Source organism: Amblyraja radiata, chromosome 2, assembly GCF_010909765.2.
Source record: "Amblyraja radiata isolate CabotCenter1 chromosome 2, sAmbRad1.1.pri, whole genome shotgun sequence".
Classification (NCBI taxonomy): domain Eukaryota; kingdom Metazoa; phylum Chordata; class Chondrichthyes; order Rajiformes; family Rajidae; genus Amblyraja; species Amblyraja radiata.
The window spans coordinates 135,274,347-135,288,300 of NC_045957.1; the positions used below are offsets into that span (position 1 = coordinate 135,274,347).

The window sequence follows — 13,954 nt, forward strand, 5'->3', positions numbered from 1 at the left end:
GCACCTGTACAAGCAAAGTTGGAAGAGGCAGACATAGGGCCAGAACATGCCATTCACGTCTGCACCATTATATATGTAAAATAGTGCAGCACTGAACTGGTTTATATTTATGGGAACCAGGCACTTCTGGTAAGGTCAGCATTTAATGTCCATCCATAATGCCCTTTAATCCAGTGGCTTGCGCAACTATTTAAAATTAACTACATTGGTGCATCTGTGGTCACATTTTGGCCCAACCAGATAAGGATGGCAAATGTATTTCCCTTGAATATAATCATGACAAATCATTACTGGTCTTGTTTAATTCCACAGCTACCATGGTTGATTTGGAACCCTGGTTTCTGAATTGTTAGCCCAAGCCCCTGGATCATTTTTCCATCAGCATCAACATCATTCTCCCCAGTTATAAAAAAAAGTCAAAGTTAACACTTAAGCAAAGATTAGGTTGAAGAATGTTGATCCATTCTATTATAAACACTGTACAGGCATAAACCAAAGAGTTAAAATACGAAAAATCAAATCCAAGGTTAATATTAAGTACAGAGATTAAATAAAAACTGTGAAGATAACAATTATTAATACTGTTCTGAAATATGTCAATGTAGTCAGATGATCAAAGCATTTTGAGCAGTGAAAAAAGCCGGTCACCAATTTCAGAAATCTCAGGTAAATCTATTTTCATTAAAGCAGAGCAGCCGTTTGATTTTTTTAATACGATATTTTCCAAATTTCAAGTAGCTACTATAGCACCATCCAGTGGATTAACAGCAACACCGGTGTGGGGAAATAAAAAATGAGCTCTGACAAGCATATATTATCAGAAAAAATCTCTGGTTTGGTTCAATTGTGATGAAATATTTGATTGGCTTGCAAAGTAAAAGTTCATCATTCTCACTTACATTTACTGGCAAAATGCCAGAGCTTGTGGAACGGTCAGCTCATTTACAGCAGTGAAGAGGCAAACACTTACAATATAGAACATGGAAAAATACACTTCGGGGAAAGGCCACTGTGTCTGCACTGACCAGGACAACAATTTAAACAAATCCCACCTGCCTGCTCACACACACCCATCAGATCTCTCCTGAACCTCTGATGTTCCAGACAAAACAATTCGGGTTTGTCCAACCCCTACTTCTAGGTAATACCCTCTAATGCAGGCAACATCCTGGTAAACCTCTTCTGTATCATCTCCAGCCCCCGCATTCTTCCTGTAATGGGGCAACTAGAACTGCACACAAAACACTAAATACGGCCGTAGCTAAGGCCTATAAAGCTGCAGCATCACCTCCTAACTCTTATACAATACATTGACTGAAAGCGGCAGGCATGACAATATGCCTACTTTACCCATGGGTGGAAATCCTGGGGTTGGAGGATTTCCCCCCCCCATATTTTAAAAGCGATTTCCGCCCATTACTTTATCGTTCCATCTACGTGTTGTATTTTATAATACCCCCCCCCCCCCGATCTCCAACCCTCCTGAGAAAACAATCAAGTTAGTCTAACCTCTCTCTGTAACCAGTAGCTTAGAATCAAGGCAGCATTTTGGCAAACCTCTTCTGCACCCTTTCCAAAGCGTCCACATCTATTTCATCTGGAATTGCTGACCTGTGACCACCTAATCCTGTAGTTGAGTGTACCAGTCAATCTTGCAAAGCTGAATAATTGGAAAGGAGAGAATAGCTTGCAAAGCTCTGGGAATGAAGAACATGCCCTCCCTGACCTTCTAGGCTTGATTTCAAGTTCTCCATTTTGTTGATCCCGTATTATTTTGTCAGACCCGAAATGTCACCTATTCCTTCTCTCCAGAGATGCTGCCTGACCCGCTGAGTTACTCCAGCTATTCGTGTCCACCTTCGATTTAAATCAGCATCTGGGGCAGTTCTTTCCTACACGTTATTTTGTCAATGTTTGTTGGTCTATGTTCTTACTTTCCAACTGCTTCCCTCACTGACCATGTAACCTTGTTGTTAGCTTATTCTGCGGTCACCCTGTCAGAGACATCACTCCTTCCAGCAGATCATCTTCTCCCAGTTTTCACGAAGGGTCTTCAACATGCAATGCTAACTCTTTCATCCCACAGGTGCCATCTGTCCAACTGCGCATTCCCAGCATTTTCTGTTTTGTTTTATAAACACAACTTCAACAGTATAGTCTCAATCTATGGTCTCTGTTCACACTCAAGGTCTAATCCGGTGAACCTTCAATTTTCAGATCATGGGCAATTTGGCTTCCGAATCTGATGAGGTCCAAGGTACAACATTGTTAGTATATTAATCAGTATGTCTGGGACTTCTGAAATTGATGATACAATACAGCTTTAATTATCCCAGGAGGAAAATTGATGTGCCAACATTCATAAAAACCGCAAATACATAAAACATGAAATTAAAGTGACGAGTGGAAAGGCTTGGGGGATGTGCAAAGATTTTGGGGGGGGGGGGGGTAAATTGCAAAGATGTAAACTTGTCGGTGTTAAGCTGCAGGTGATTCAGCCCACACCACTCAACAAAGTCGTTGACTACACCTCTGTATTCAGCTTCCTTCCCCTCACTGATGCAGCTCACAATTGCAGTCATCTGAAAACTTCTGAGGTGACAGGAGATGGAGTTATATCTGAAGTCTGAAGATATCTGAAGATGGACTTATATCTGAGGTGTAGATGGTAAACAGGACGGGAGAGAGGACCGTTCCCTGTGGGCTCCCTGTGTTGCTCACTACATGTCCGAGACACAGTTCTGTAGCCTGACATATTGTGGTTGTCCAGTCAGGTAGTTGGTGATCCAGGACACCAATGGAGCATCCACCCGCATCTTTGTTAGTTTGTTCCCTTGCAGTGTAGGTCAGATTGTGTTAAAAGCACTGGAGAAGTCAAAAAACATCTCCAACCTAATGCAGTTAAAATGACATTTGGAACAAGTGGCAATGTAAAGATTCAACCCATAGAAACAACATTTGAACGATGATGTACAACAACAATTAATCTCGACTGTAGTTCAAAAATGCTAAAACTGGGCAGTAATAAATGTTTATTGAAAAGAAAACAGCAGAGGGCAGTATATTCCTTTGAAGAGTACACTTTTCCCCCATGTGATAATGTCTAATAATTCCATCTTTGCATAAGAAGATATAGAATATATTTACACTAATGATACGAAGAAGAACCTCAAGTTAATTGGCAAATATAGTGCTGTAGTTATCAAACCAACTGGACTGTCAAGCATTTAACGTTTTGTGCTGCTTTATTTAAAAGGTGTTCTAAAATTATTTCCTGATTTGAAATGACAATGTATAGTACAGATATCAACACTCTTAACATGAGGATCCATAGTTATAGCATTCCCAACATTAGAATTATCATTCTATTCTGAGAGGCATTGATTGGACAAATAAACTTCATATTGCAGAGCCAATATCCTAGAATTATTATTTTAATTTAATTTTTGGCCGCGCATACTTTTTTATTTTCTTGCCATCAAAAGCCTATTTCATGCCAAATTTCAGAAAACCCTGATCTATTTAGTCTCTCAGCAATGCAACTACATTTGACACAGTCCCACATTATATGTAGTCAGGGAGGTTGGGACAGATGGCATCCAAGCTAAGTTGGCTAATAGAATAGAATAGAATAGAATATGTTTATTGTCATTGCACAAAACTGAGCAACAAAATTCCATAATGGGATCCAAAGGGAACTTGGTAATAGGGTGGTTGTGGTGGAATCATGGTTTTCTGATCATAAGTCTGTGACTGGTGCTGTATTATAGGGATCAATACTGGGCACTTTATCATTTACAAAAACTATTGACATATGAGGTCGAAAAGTAAGTGCAGGGATGGCATGAAAACCGGTGGCGTTATGGAAGGTTGCATATAGATCAGATGGAAAGTTGAATGGAACATTGGCAGATAGAATCCAATCCTAACTAGTGCAAGGTGACGCATTTTGGAAAGTCAAATGAGAGTCGGATATAAATGATAAATGGCAGGGTGGTATTATTCAGAGAGACCTTGGGGTTCCAGTCCATTCTTCCTGACAAAGGCAATACAAGTAGGCATGTTTGCCTTCATAAATCAGGACATAGAATGTAAAACCTGAGAGTTGACAGAAAATGCTGGAGTAACTCAGCGGGTGAGGCAGCTTCTATGGAGAGAAGGAATGGGCGACGTTTTGGGTCGAGACCCATCTTCAGACTGATGTCAGGGGAGGGGGCGGAACAAAGATAGAATGTAGGCAGAGACAGTAAGACTCATGGGAGAACTGGGAAGGGGAAATGGAAGGGGAAGGAGAGGGAAAGCAAGGGCTATCTGTAATTAGAGAAGTCAATGTTCATACCGCTGGGGTGTAAACCTCCCAAGCGAAATATGAGTTGCTGTTCCTCCAATTTGTGCTTGGCCTCACTCTGACAATGGAAGAGGCCCAGGACAGAAAGGTCAGATTGGGAATGGGAGGGGGAGTTGAAGTGCTGGACCACCGGGAGATCAGATAGGTTAAGACGGACTGAGCGGAGATGTTCAGCCAAACGATCGCCGAGCCTGCGCTTGGTCTCGCCGATGTAGAGAAGTTGACACCTGGAACAGCGGATACAGTAGATGAAGTTGGAGGAGGTGCAAGTGAACCTCTGCCTCACCTGGAAAGATTGTTTAGGTCCTTGGATGGAGTCGAGGGGGGAGGTAAAGGGACAGGTGTTGCATCTCCTGCGGTTGCAGGGGAAAGTATGAGTTGACCAGGGAGTTACAAAAGGAAAGCAGAAAGGGGTGGAGATGGGAAGATGTGGCCAGTAGTGGGATCCCTTTAGGAAAATGTTGGAGGATTATATGCTGTATACGACTCTGATTACACCCTTGGGTAAACATAGGTAGTTTACACCCCAGCAGTATGAACATCGACTTCTCTAATTTCAGATAGCCCTTGCTTTCTCTCTCCTTCCCCTTCCAAGTTCTCCCACTAGTCTTACTGTCCCCGCCTACATTCTATCTTTGACATCCGTCTGAAGACTCTTGATCCGAAACGTCGCCCATTCCTTCTCTCCATATATGCTGCCTCACCCGCTGAGTTATTCCAACATTTTGTGTCCACCTTTGATTTTACCAGCATCTGCAGTTCTTTCTTACACAGTAAAACCTGAGAGGCCATTTTGCAACTTAAATTTTTTTTTTTTTTAATTGGTTAAACTGCTCTGAACTACCATCTGCAGTTCTGGGTGCCAATTTATAAGGATGATGTGTTTGAGCTGGAGAGAGTTGAGGAGATTGTCCAGGATATTGTCTGGTTAGGAGGACTGTTAATGGGAAGAGACCGATAAACTGGGCTTATTTCCCCTGGACCAAAGGAAGCTGAGGAGTGACCTAACAAATGTAGGGAAAGAAAGGACAAGACCTAATTCCAGCAAATGGGCCAAGTGTTGATGGGCAAAGGTTAGTGGGGACGTATGGGCCAAATGGTCCGTTTGACTACAATTACTCAAGATTTTACATCATTATGGATTCAACCCTATGTATGTTGGTTAAAAGGTGAATTCACAGGAATTGTGTTTGAAAATGACTCATCTGCAAAGACTAAAGAACAATATTGGGATTCAGCTCAGTGTGGAAGTAGTTATGTTCAACTGCAAATCTGATTGCTCATATTTTAAGTTGTATTTTTCCAGCAAAGAACAGAATACTTCAATTGAAAAATAATAACTTAATGCAAATTTCAAAAGGTAGAAATGTACCTGACAGTGCAGATGAAAAAGCCACAGAAAATGTAGTTTGAAATGAAGAATATATAGGCTTCTTCTGGATTCCAACCTATTCTGCCTTAATATCTGCCCTAAAGAGAAAAGGAGAAATAAAAGATACTTTATACCAAAGCCAACATTGTAACACCCAGATTCCAAAAAAATGATAAATAGAACAGTCTATGAAAAATTCTCCCAACAACCCTCCTCCCCTCAATACCTGCACCCAAACCCCCTCCGCCCCCACCCGTCATCTAACCCCTCCTCCCCTCCCCATGGCCACCTGCTGGCAACCCCCCCACCCCACCACCACCACCTGCCCCAGCCCCTCCCCTCTCAGCTGAAATTTCAAACGGAATTAACAATAATCAGTTTCAGAGAAAGCTAAATTTAAATATAGTCTTGCGAGGTCATATCTTGAATATCATGTGCAATTTAAGCTGCAATTAGTTAAGACAAGATTGTGCCTGTAAGAGTGTAAAGAATCACCATAAATACTTTAGATGACACACCAAACCACATGGATTGCTCCACAATCTCCAGCAATAACAAATATAGTACAGTATGCCATATCTACTTAAATTAGAGTCATAGTAATACAGCTTGGAAACAGGTCCGTCGGATCAACTTGCCCACTCTGACCAATATGCCGCTACACTAGGCACCTGCCTGCTTTTTGGCCCACATTTCTCTAAACCTACTCTATCCATGTACATGTCCAAATGTTTTTTAAACATTGCAGTAGTAACTACCTCAACTACCTCCTCCAGCAGCTTGTTCCATACACCCACCGCCCTATGTGTAAAAAAGGGTTACCCCTCATGTTCCCATTAAATCTTTCTCTCCTCACCTGAACACTATGTCCTCTGGTTCTCGATTTCTCTACTGTGACCAAAAGACTCTGTGTGTTCTATTCTTATGATTGTGTACACCACGAAAAGATCACCCCTCATCCTTCTGCGCTCCAAGGAAGAAAGCCCTAGCCTGCTCAACCTCACCCGATATCTCAGTCCCTTGAGTCCTGGCAACATCCTGGTAAATCTTCTCTGATCCCATTCAATATTGACAAGATCTTTCCTATAACAGGGTGACAAAAACAGAACACAATACTCTAAATGTGGCCTCATCAACGTCTTATATAACTATAACATGGCTTCCCAACTTCTATGCTCAATACTCTGACTGATGAAGGCCAATGCGCCCAAAGCCATTTTGACCACCCAATCCACCTGTGATGTCATTTTCAAGGAAACATGCACCTGTACTCCTTGATCCCCCTGCTCCACAACGCTCCCCAAAGCCCTACTATTCACTGTGTAGGTCCTGCCCATGTCAGACTTCCCAAAATACAAAACCACATTTCTCTGCATTAAATTCCATTAACCACTCCTCAGCCCACCTACCCAACCAATCAAGATACTGCTGTAATCTTTGACAGCCATCTTCACTATCTACAATACCAACCACTTTAGAGTTATCTGCAAACTTGTTAATCATGCCGTGTATGTTCTCATACAAATCATCGATATACATGACAAACAGCAATGGACCCAGCACCATGAGTCACAGGCCTCTAGTCCACAAAACATCCTTCCATCATCACCCTCTAATTGCTTTCATGAAGTCATAGAAACATAGAAAATAGGTGCAGGAGTAGGCCATTCGGCCCTTCGAGCCTGCACCGCCATTCGATATGATCATGGCTGATCATCCAACTCAGTATCCCACCCCTGCCTTCTCTCCATACCTTTAGCCACAAGGGCCACATCTAACTCCCTCTTAAATATAGCCAAAGAACTGGCCTCAACTACCTTCTGTGGCAGAGAATTCCACAGATTCACCACTCTCTGTGTAAAAAATGATTTTCTCAACTCGGTCCTAAAATACTTCCCTCTTATCCTTAAACTGTGACCCCTAGTTCTGGACTTCCCCAACATCGGGAATAATCTTCCTGCATCCAGCCTGTCCAACCCCTTAAGAATTTTGTAAGTTTGTCAATTTGCTATCCATTTTGCTCTCTCTCCTTGGATCCCATGCGATCTAACTTTACAGAGCAGCCTACCATGTGGAACCTTGTCGAATACCTTACTGAAATCTATATATACAATATCTACAGCTCTGCCCACAAACACTTTTTTGGGGTTATTTTCAAAAAACTCACAGGTTCGTAAGACACGACCTCTCACAATAGACAATAGGTGCAGGAGTAGGCCATTCGGCACTTCGAGCCAGCACCGCCATTCAGTGTGATTATGGCTGATCATCCACAATCAGTACCCCATTCCTGCCTTCTCCCCATATCCCGACTCCTCTATCTGTAAGAGCCCTATCTAGCTATCTCTTGAAAGTATCCAGATAACCGGTCTCCACCACCCTCTGAGGCAGAGAATTCTACAACTCACAACTCTGTGTGAAAAAATATTTCCTCACCTCCGTTCCAAATGCCTTACCCCTTATTCTTAAACAGTGGCCCCTGGTTCTGGACTCCCCCAATAACGGGAATGTTTCCTGCCTCCAGCGTGTCTAAACACTTATATGTTTCAATAAGATCCCCTCTCACCCTTCTAAATTCCAGTGTATACAAGCCCAGCCGGTCCATTCATCCAGCATATGACAGTCGAGCGATCCCGAGAATTAACCTTGTGAACCTACGCTGCACTCCCTCAATAACAAGAATGTCCTTCCTCAAATTCGGGGACCAAAAATGCACACAATACTCCAGGTCTGGTCTCACTAGGGCCCTGTACAACTTCAGAAGGGCCTCTTTGCTCCTATACTCAACTCCTCTTGTTACGAAGGCCAACATGCCATTCGCTTTCTTCACTGCCTGCTGTATCTGCATGCTTACTTTCATCGACTGATGAACAAGGTCCCGTTGTACTTCCCCTTTTCCCAACTTGACACCATTTAGATAATAATCTGCTTTCTTGTTTTTGCTGCCAAAGTGGATAACCTCACATTTATCCACATTAAACGGCATCTGCCATGCATCTGCCCACTCACCCAACCTGTCCAAGTCACCCTGCATTCTCATAGCATCCTCCTCACAGTTCACACTGCCACCCAGCTTTGTGTCATCTGCAAATTTGCTAATGTTACTTTGAATACCTTCATCTAAATCATTGATGTATATTGTAAATGTACAAAGCCGTGCTGACTATCCATAGTCAGCCCTTGTCCATCTTAATGCATGTGTATCTTATCCCCGAGAATACACTTGAGTAACTTTCCGACCACAGATGTGAGGTTCGCAGGCCTGTGGTTCCCTGGCTTTTCCTATGGCGCGTCTTGAACAGAGGCACACATCAGCCTCCAGTCTTCAACATGAAGATCATCATTTTATATTACAGCTTTTACTGTATGTTCCTGTAATTACATTCACTCAAATTATTAAGAGCAAACAACCATAAATTAAATATGCCAACACAAGAAACTGCAAATGCTGGGATCGTGAGCAAAACACAAAGTCCTGGGTTAACTCAGCAGGTCAGGAAACATCAGTGGAGGGAAAGGACAGGCAACGTTTTGGATCAGGACCCTAAGATGCTCCCTCCTCAGATGCTGCCTGATACAATCTCAGAGTTTTGCTCAATTTACTCATTCATTAATTCAATTTAATATGCTATATTGTTTACATAACTGAAATATACAAATATTAAACATTTCCTATGTATATCGACATTTCTGTGCAGTGATGCAATACATTTTGAGCTTATGTGTTGCTCCAAGGAAGACAGTCCCGTTAATCCTCAACGACATAGTCAATTTGGGCTTATGGGGCATTATTTATACATGCATTTAAATGGACAAGGGCTGATTAAGGATAGTCAGCATGGTATTGTACCTGGGAGATCGATCTCATGAATCTTTTATGAGTACTTTGAAGAGCAAAATGACATAAACACAGAGCTGTCGACGTTGTATATATATATATATGGATTCCACCAAGGCATTTGACAAAGTTCAGCATGGTAGGCTACAATGGAAGGTTAGATTGCAAGGGTGCCAAGGAGAGATAGCCGACTAGATAGAAAATTGGCTTCATGGAAGGAGATGGTGGAAGGCCTGGGACTCGTGCCCAGAATCTGCACGTGTCAAGCCAAGAACGTCATGGAAAATGCCTGAAATGTAATTTAAGCTTAACAGTACAATGGACTGAGCAATAGTTGAGGAATTCTGCCCATGGATAAAATATCAATGTTCTGCAGTCACAGAACTGTGGTAAAAGGCAGCAGTACCAAAACCACTAATAGCCCTTCAATGGCAAGTCTAAGGCTTGCAAATACAACATCCATGAAGGCAATCACATTCTGAAAACTTAATACTGAAAATACAACTATTTTCCACATCCCCAAAATAAAACATGAAATATTTCCAAAGATGAAGCCCAAAAGGAGTGTGAAAGCAGTAGAAAAATGTTTTAATACACATTATCTCTAAAACAAAATTACATTTCAAATCATAACAAGTATCCCTCCCCCACCATGAATATTCAAAAATATAGTTTTTAAAATGTTACACCTGTTACTTTGTTATTTTGTCATCTGGGAAATAGCAGCAGTACAGAGATTCATCAAAAGTATTTAATTACTGAGGAACAAAACATTGGCACTCATTGCAAGAAGAACTGGCATTTTAAACAGACATATTTCAGATTTGAAGATACAAATACAACAAATCGATTACTTCTGCCATTTGTCAAAACTATAACCATATAACAATTACAGCACGGAAACAGGCCATCTCGACCCTTCTAGTCCGTGCCGAACACATAATCTCCCCTAGTCCCATATACCTGCGCTCAGACCATAACCCTCCATTCCTTTCCCATCCATATAACTATCCAATTTATTTTTAAATGATAAAAACGAACCTGCCTCCACCACCTTCACTGGAAGCTCATTCCACACAGCTACCACTCTCTGAGTAAAGAAGTTCCCCCTCATGTTACCCCTAAACTTCAGTCCCTTAATTCTCAAGTCATGTCCCCTTGTTTGAATCTTCCCTACTCTCAGTGGGAAAAGCTTTTCCACGTCAACTCTGTCTATCCCTCTCATCATTTTAAAAACCTCTATCAAGTCCCCCCTTAACCTTCTGCGCTCCAAAGAATAAAGCCCTAACTATGAATAGTTTTTTTGAAAAAAAGACAGAAATCATTTTGTTAAAGAACCATCACATGGAATATTTTGACTTCAAAGTGCTTTGCATTAAAAGATCTACTCAATCTGAAAGCCTCTCCATTGTAAGACAAATTTGAAGACAATATATAAATGACGTATGCAAATGTAGATGGGCAGGTGAGTTTGCAAATAAACCAAGTTTGCTGGGGTCGCGGACTGTGAAGAAGTTTGTGAATCAGCTTCAGAAATGGCAGGTGATGATTAATCTGAGCAAGTGCGAGGTGTTACACTTTGGGAGGTCAAATGCTTGGGGAAAATATACAATTTCTGCCAAGACGCTTTACAGCATTGGCATATAGAGGAATCTTGGGGTCCAAGTCCATAATTCCCTGAAAGTGGCATCACAAGTACATAGAGTGGTTTAAAATAAAAAGGCAAATGGTCTGCTTGCCTTCATTGGTCAGGACATTGAGTATAGGAAAATGGACAAAATGTTCTGAAGTAACTCAGTGGGTCAGGGAGTATCTCTGGAGGCCATGGATGTGACAATTTGGGTTGAGATATCACCCATCCATGTCCTCCAAAGATGCTGTCTGACCCACTGAGTTCCTCCAGCACTATGTGTCCTTTTGTGTGTTCTCCAAAATCTGTAGTTCTTTGTTTCTATATTGAGTATAAGTGTCAGTAAGTCGTGATGCAGCTTTATATGAGTTTGGTGAGGTCACATTTGGAGTATTGTGTAGAGTTCTGGTCATCTCATTCCAGGAAGGACCCATTTCTTGTCGTCAGAAATGTTGCCTGCTGTTACCAGCATTTTGTGTCTACCTTGGATAAACTTAAGATTGTTTTCCCTGGAACACTGGAGATTGAGGGGACACCTGATAGAAGTATATAAAATTATGATATGAGAGTCATTGATTGGGTCGACAGTCAGAACTTTTTTTTCCCAGGATGGAAATAGATTTCCGGTGAAAGAGGCAAAGTTTAAAAGGAAGTTTAAAACAATATATCTAAACATAGAGGGTGGCGAGTGCTGGGGTGGTCGAGGCATATGCGATGGTGGCATTTTAGAAACATTTAGATGGTCTTAGCATCTTGCCTCTAGGGGCGCTGCACTGGCAGCAGCCTCTACCTACAGCCTGTCTGTTATTTCAATCTTTTTTATTATTTTTAGTTAGTCTAAAGTTTTGTGTTGTGGGAAACTTTAACTTTTCTATGTGGGGGAGGGGGGCAGGGTAAGGGGGAAACCGTTTCCCAGTCTCTTCCTGGCGGGGACGCGACTATTTCTCCGAGTCGCGTCCTCACCCCCCACCTCGCGGCCTACCAGCTGGATCGGAGCGGCCTTTCCTGCCGGCGACCGAGTACCGGACCAGGGCTGCTACAGCGGCGGCGCAGCGCTGGAGTCACCGCGGAGCGGGCGATGCCTACCTGGGTCGCCGTTTGGAGCTCCGGAGTGTTGGGCCGTTGCTCCAACATCGTGGAGCTCTGGTGCGCCTTGCAGAGGGTCGAAAGCAGCAGTCTCCACCCGGCGCGGCCTGTGGACTTTGGAAGTCGCCGACTCCGGTAGGAGGGGGCCGACTCTGTGTCCATGCCGCTGAGGACGTCCCGCAGCCCCGACGTCGGACTTACAACACCCCGGCGAGCGGGCTTGAACATCGGGCCACCCGTAGCGGCAACTGCGGAGGGCTTGGGGAGGCCCTGACCACGGGGAACAATGGAGGAAGAGACTGACTTTGGTGCCTTCCCACACAGTGGGAAACTCTGATTCTGCTGTGTGGGGATGTTTTATGTTAAATTCTATCGTGTGTTGTGTCCTTTATTTTTATTGTATGGCTGTATGGGAATTTCATTTCACTGTGCCATCTGGCACATGTGACGAATAAATGTATCTTGTATCTTGTATCTTGTTCAATGCAGACATCGTGGGCTGAAGGACCTGTTCCCATGTGGTACAGTGCTCTGTTCGAACATTTGTGATGAAAGACATTTTTCACTCTAATTATCTGTCAAAAGCATATATGGAATTAGTTTGCCATGCAATCAGTTTGTGACTAACCTTTATTTACCATCTGCAAATCGGAGGGAGAAAGAGCATATTTTCATATCCTGATGATATGAAAATAGGTCCGAGTACTTTGAGGTGAGGATATTTGAAATAAGTAGGTCAATTGAGTGTCCAAAAACTTTGCAATGGAGTTTAATATATTAAAACTCGAGGTCATGGATTTTGTGAAGAGGAATCAACAGGCAGCTGTGTAAATGGAGAGAGAAAAGTGAAGAATAATGGATTTTATTTTAAGAAGGAACTGCAGATGCTGGAAAATCAAAGGTAGACAAAAATGCTGGAGAAACTCAGCAGGTGCGGCAGCATCTATGGAGCGAAGGAAATAGGCGACGTTTCGGCTCGAGACCCTTCTTCAGACTGATGTGGGGGTGGGGGGGTGGGAGGGGGGGTGGCGGGAAGAAGAAAGGAAGAGGCGGAGACAGTCGGCTGTGGGAGAGCTGGGAAGGGGAGGAGAAAGAGGGAGAAAGCAGGGACTACCTGAAATTGGGGAAGTCAATGTTCATACCGCTGGGGTGTAAGCTACCCAAAAGAAATATGAAGTGCTGCTCCTCCAATTTATGGTGGGCCTCATTCTGGCCATGGAGGAGGCCCAGGACAGAAAGGTCGGATTCGGAATGGGATGGGGGGTTGAAGTGCTGAGCCACCGGGAGATCAGGTTGGTTATTGCGAACTGAGCGGAGGTGTTGGGCGAAGCGATCTCCAAGCCTACACTTGGTCTCACCGATGTAGAGCAGCTGACACCTAGAGCAGCAGATGCAATAGATGCGGTTGGAGGAGATGCAGGTGAACCTCTGCCGCACCTGGAAAGACTACTTGGGTCCTTGGATGGAGTCAAGGGGGGAGGCAAAGCGACAAGTGTAGCATTCCCTGCGGTTGCAAGGGAAAGTGCCAGGAGAGGGGGTGGTTTGGATGGGAAGGGACAAATTGACCCGGGGGCTATGGAGGGAGCAGTCTCTGCGGAAAGCCAAAAGAGGAGGAGATGGGAAGATGTGGCCAGTGGTGGGATCCCGTTGGAGGTGGCGAAAATGTCGGAGGATTATTTG

At 43.2% G+C, this 13,954-nt stretch overlaps 1 protein-coding gene across 5 annotated transcripts in view; it reads right to left on the bottom strand.

Moving 5' to 3' along the window:
• Window positions 1-13,954, bottom strand: part of mpp7 (membrane palmitoylated protein 7) — a 424,513-nt gene that overhangs the window by 342,590 nt on the left and 67,969 nt on the right. For 4 of the 5 annotated variants that reach the window (XM_033016225.1, XM_033016218.1, XM_033016213.1 and 1 more), the window contains exon 2: window positions 5,721-5,818. The exons of the other annotated variant lie outside the window; for it this stretch is intronic. The gene's annotated coding sequence lies outside the window, so the exon portion shown is untranslated. The remainder of the gene's footprint in view (window positions 1-5,720; window positions 5,819-13,954) is intronic. 5 annotated transcript variants of the gene reach the window in all.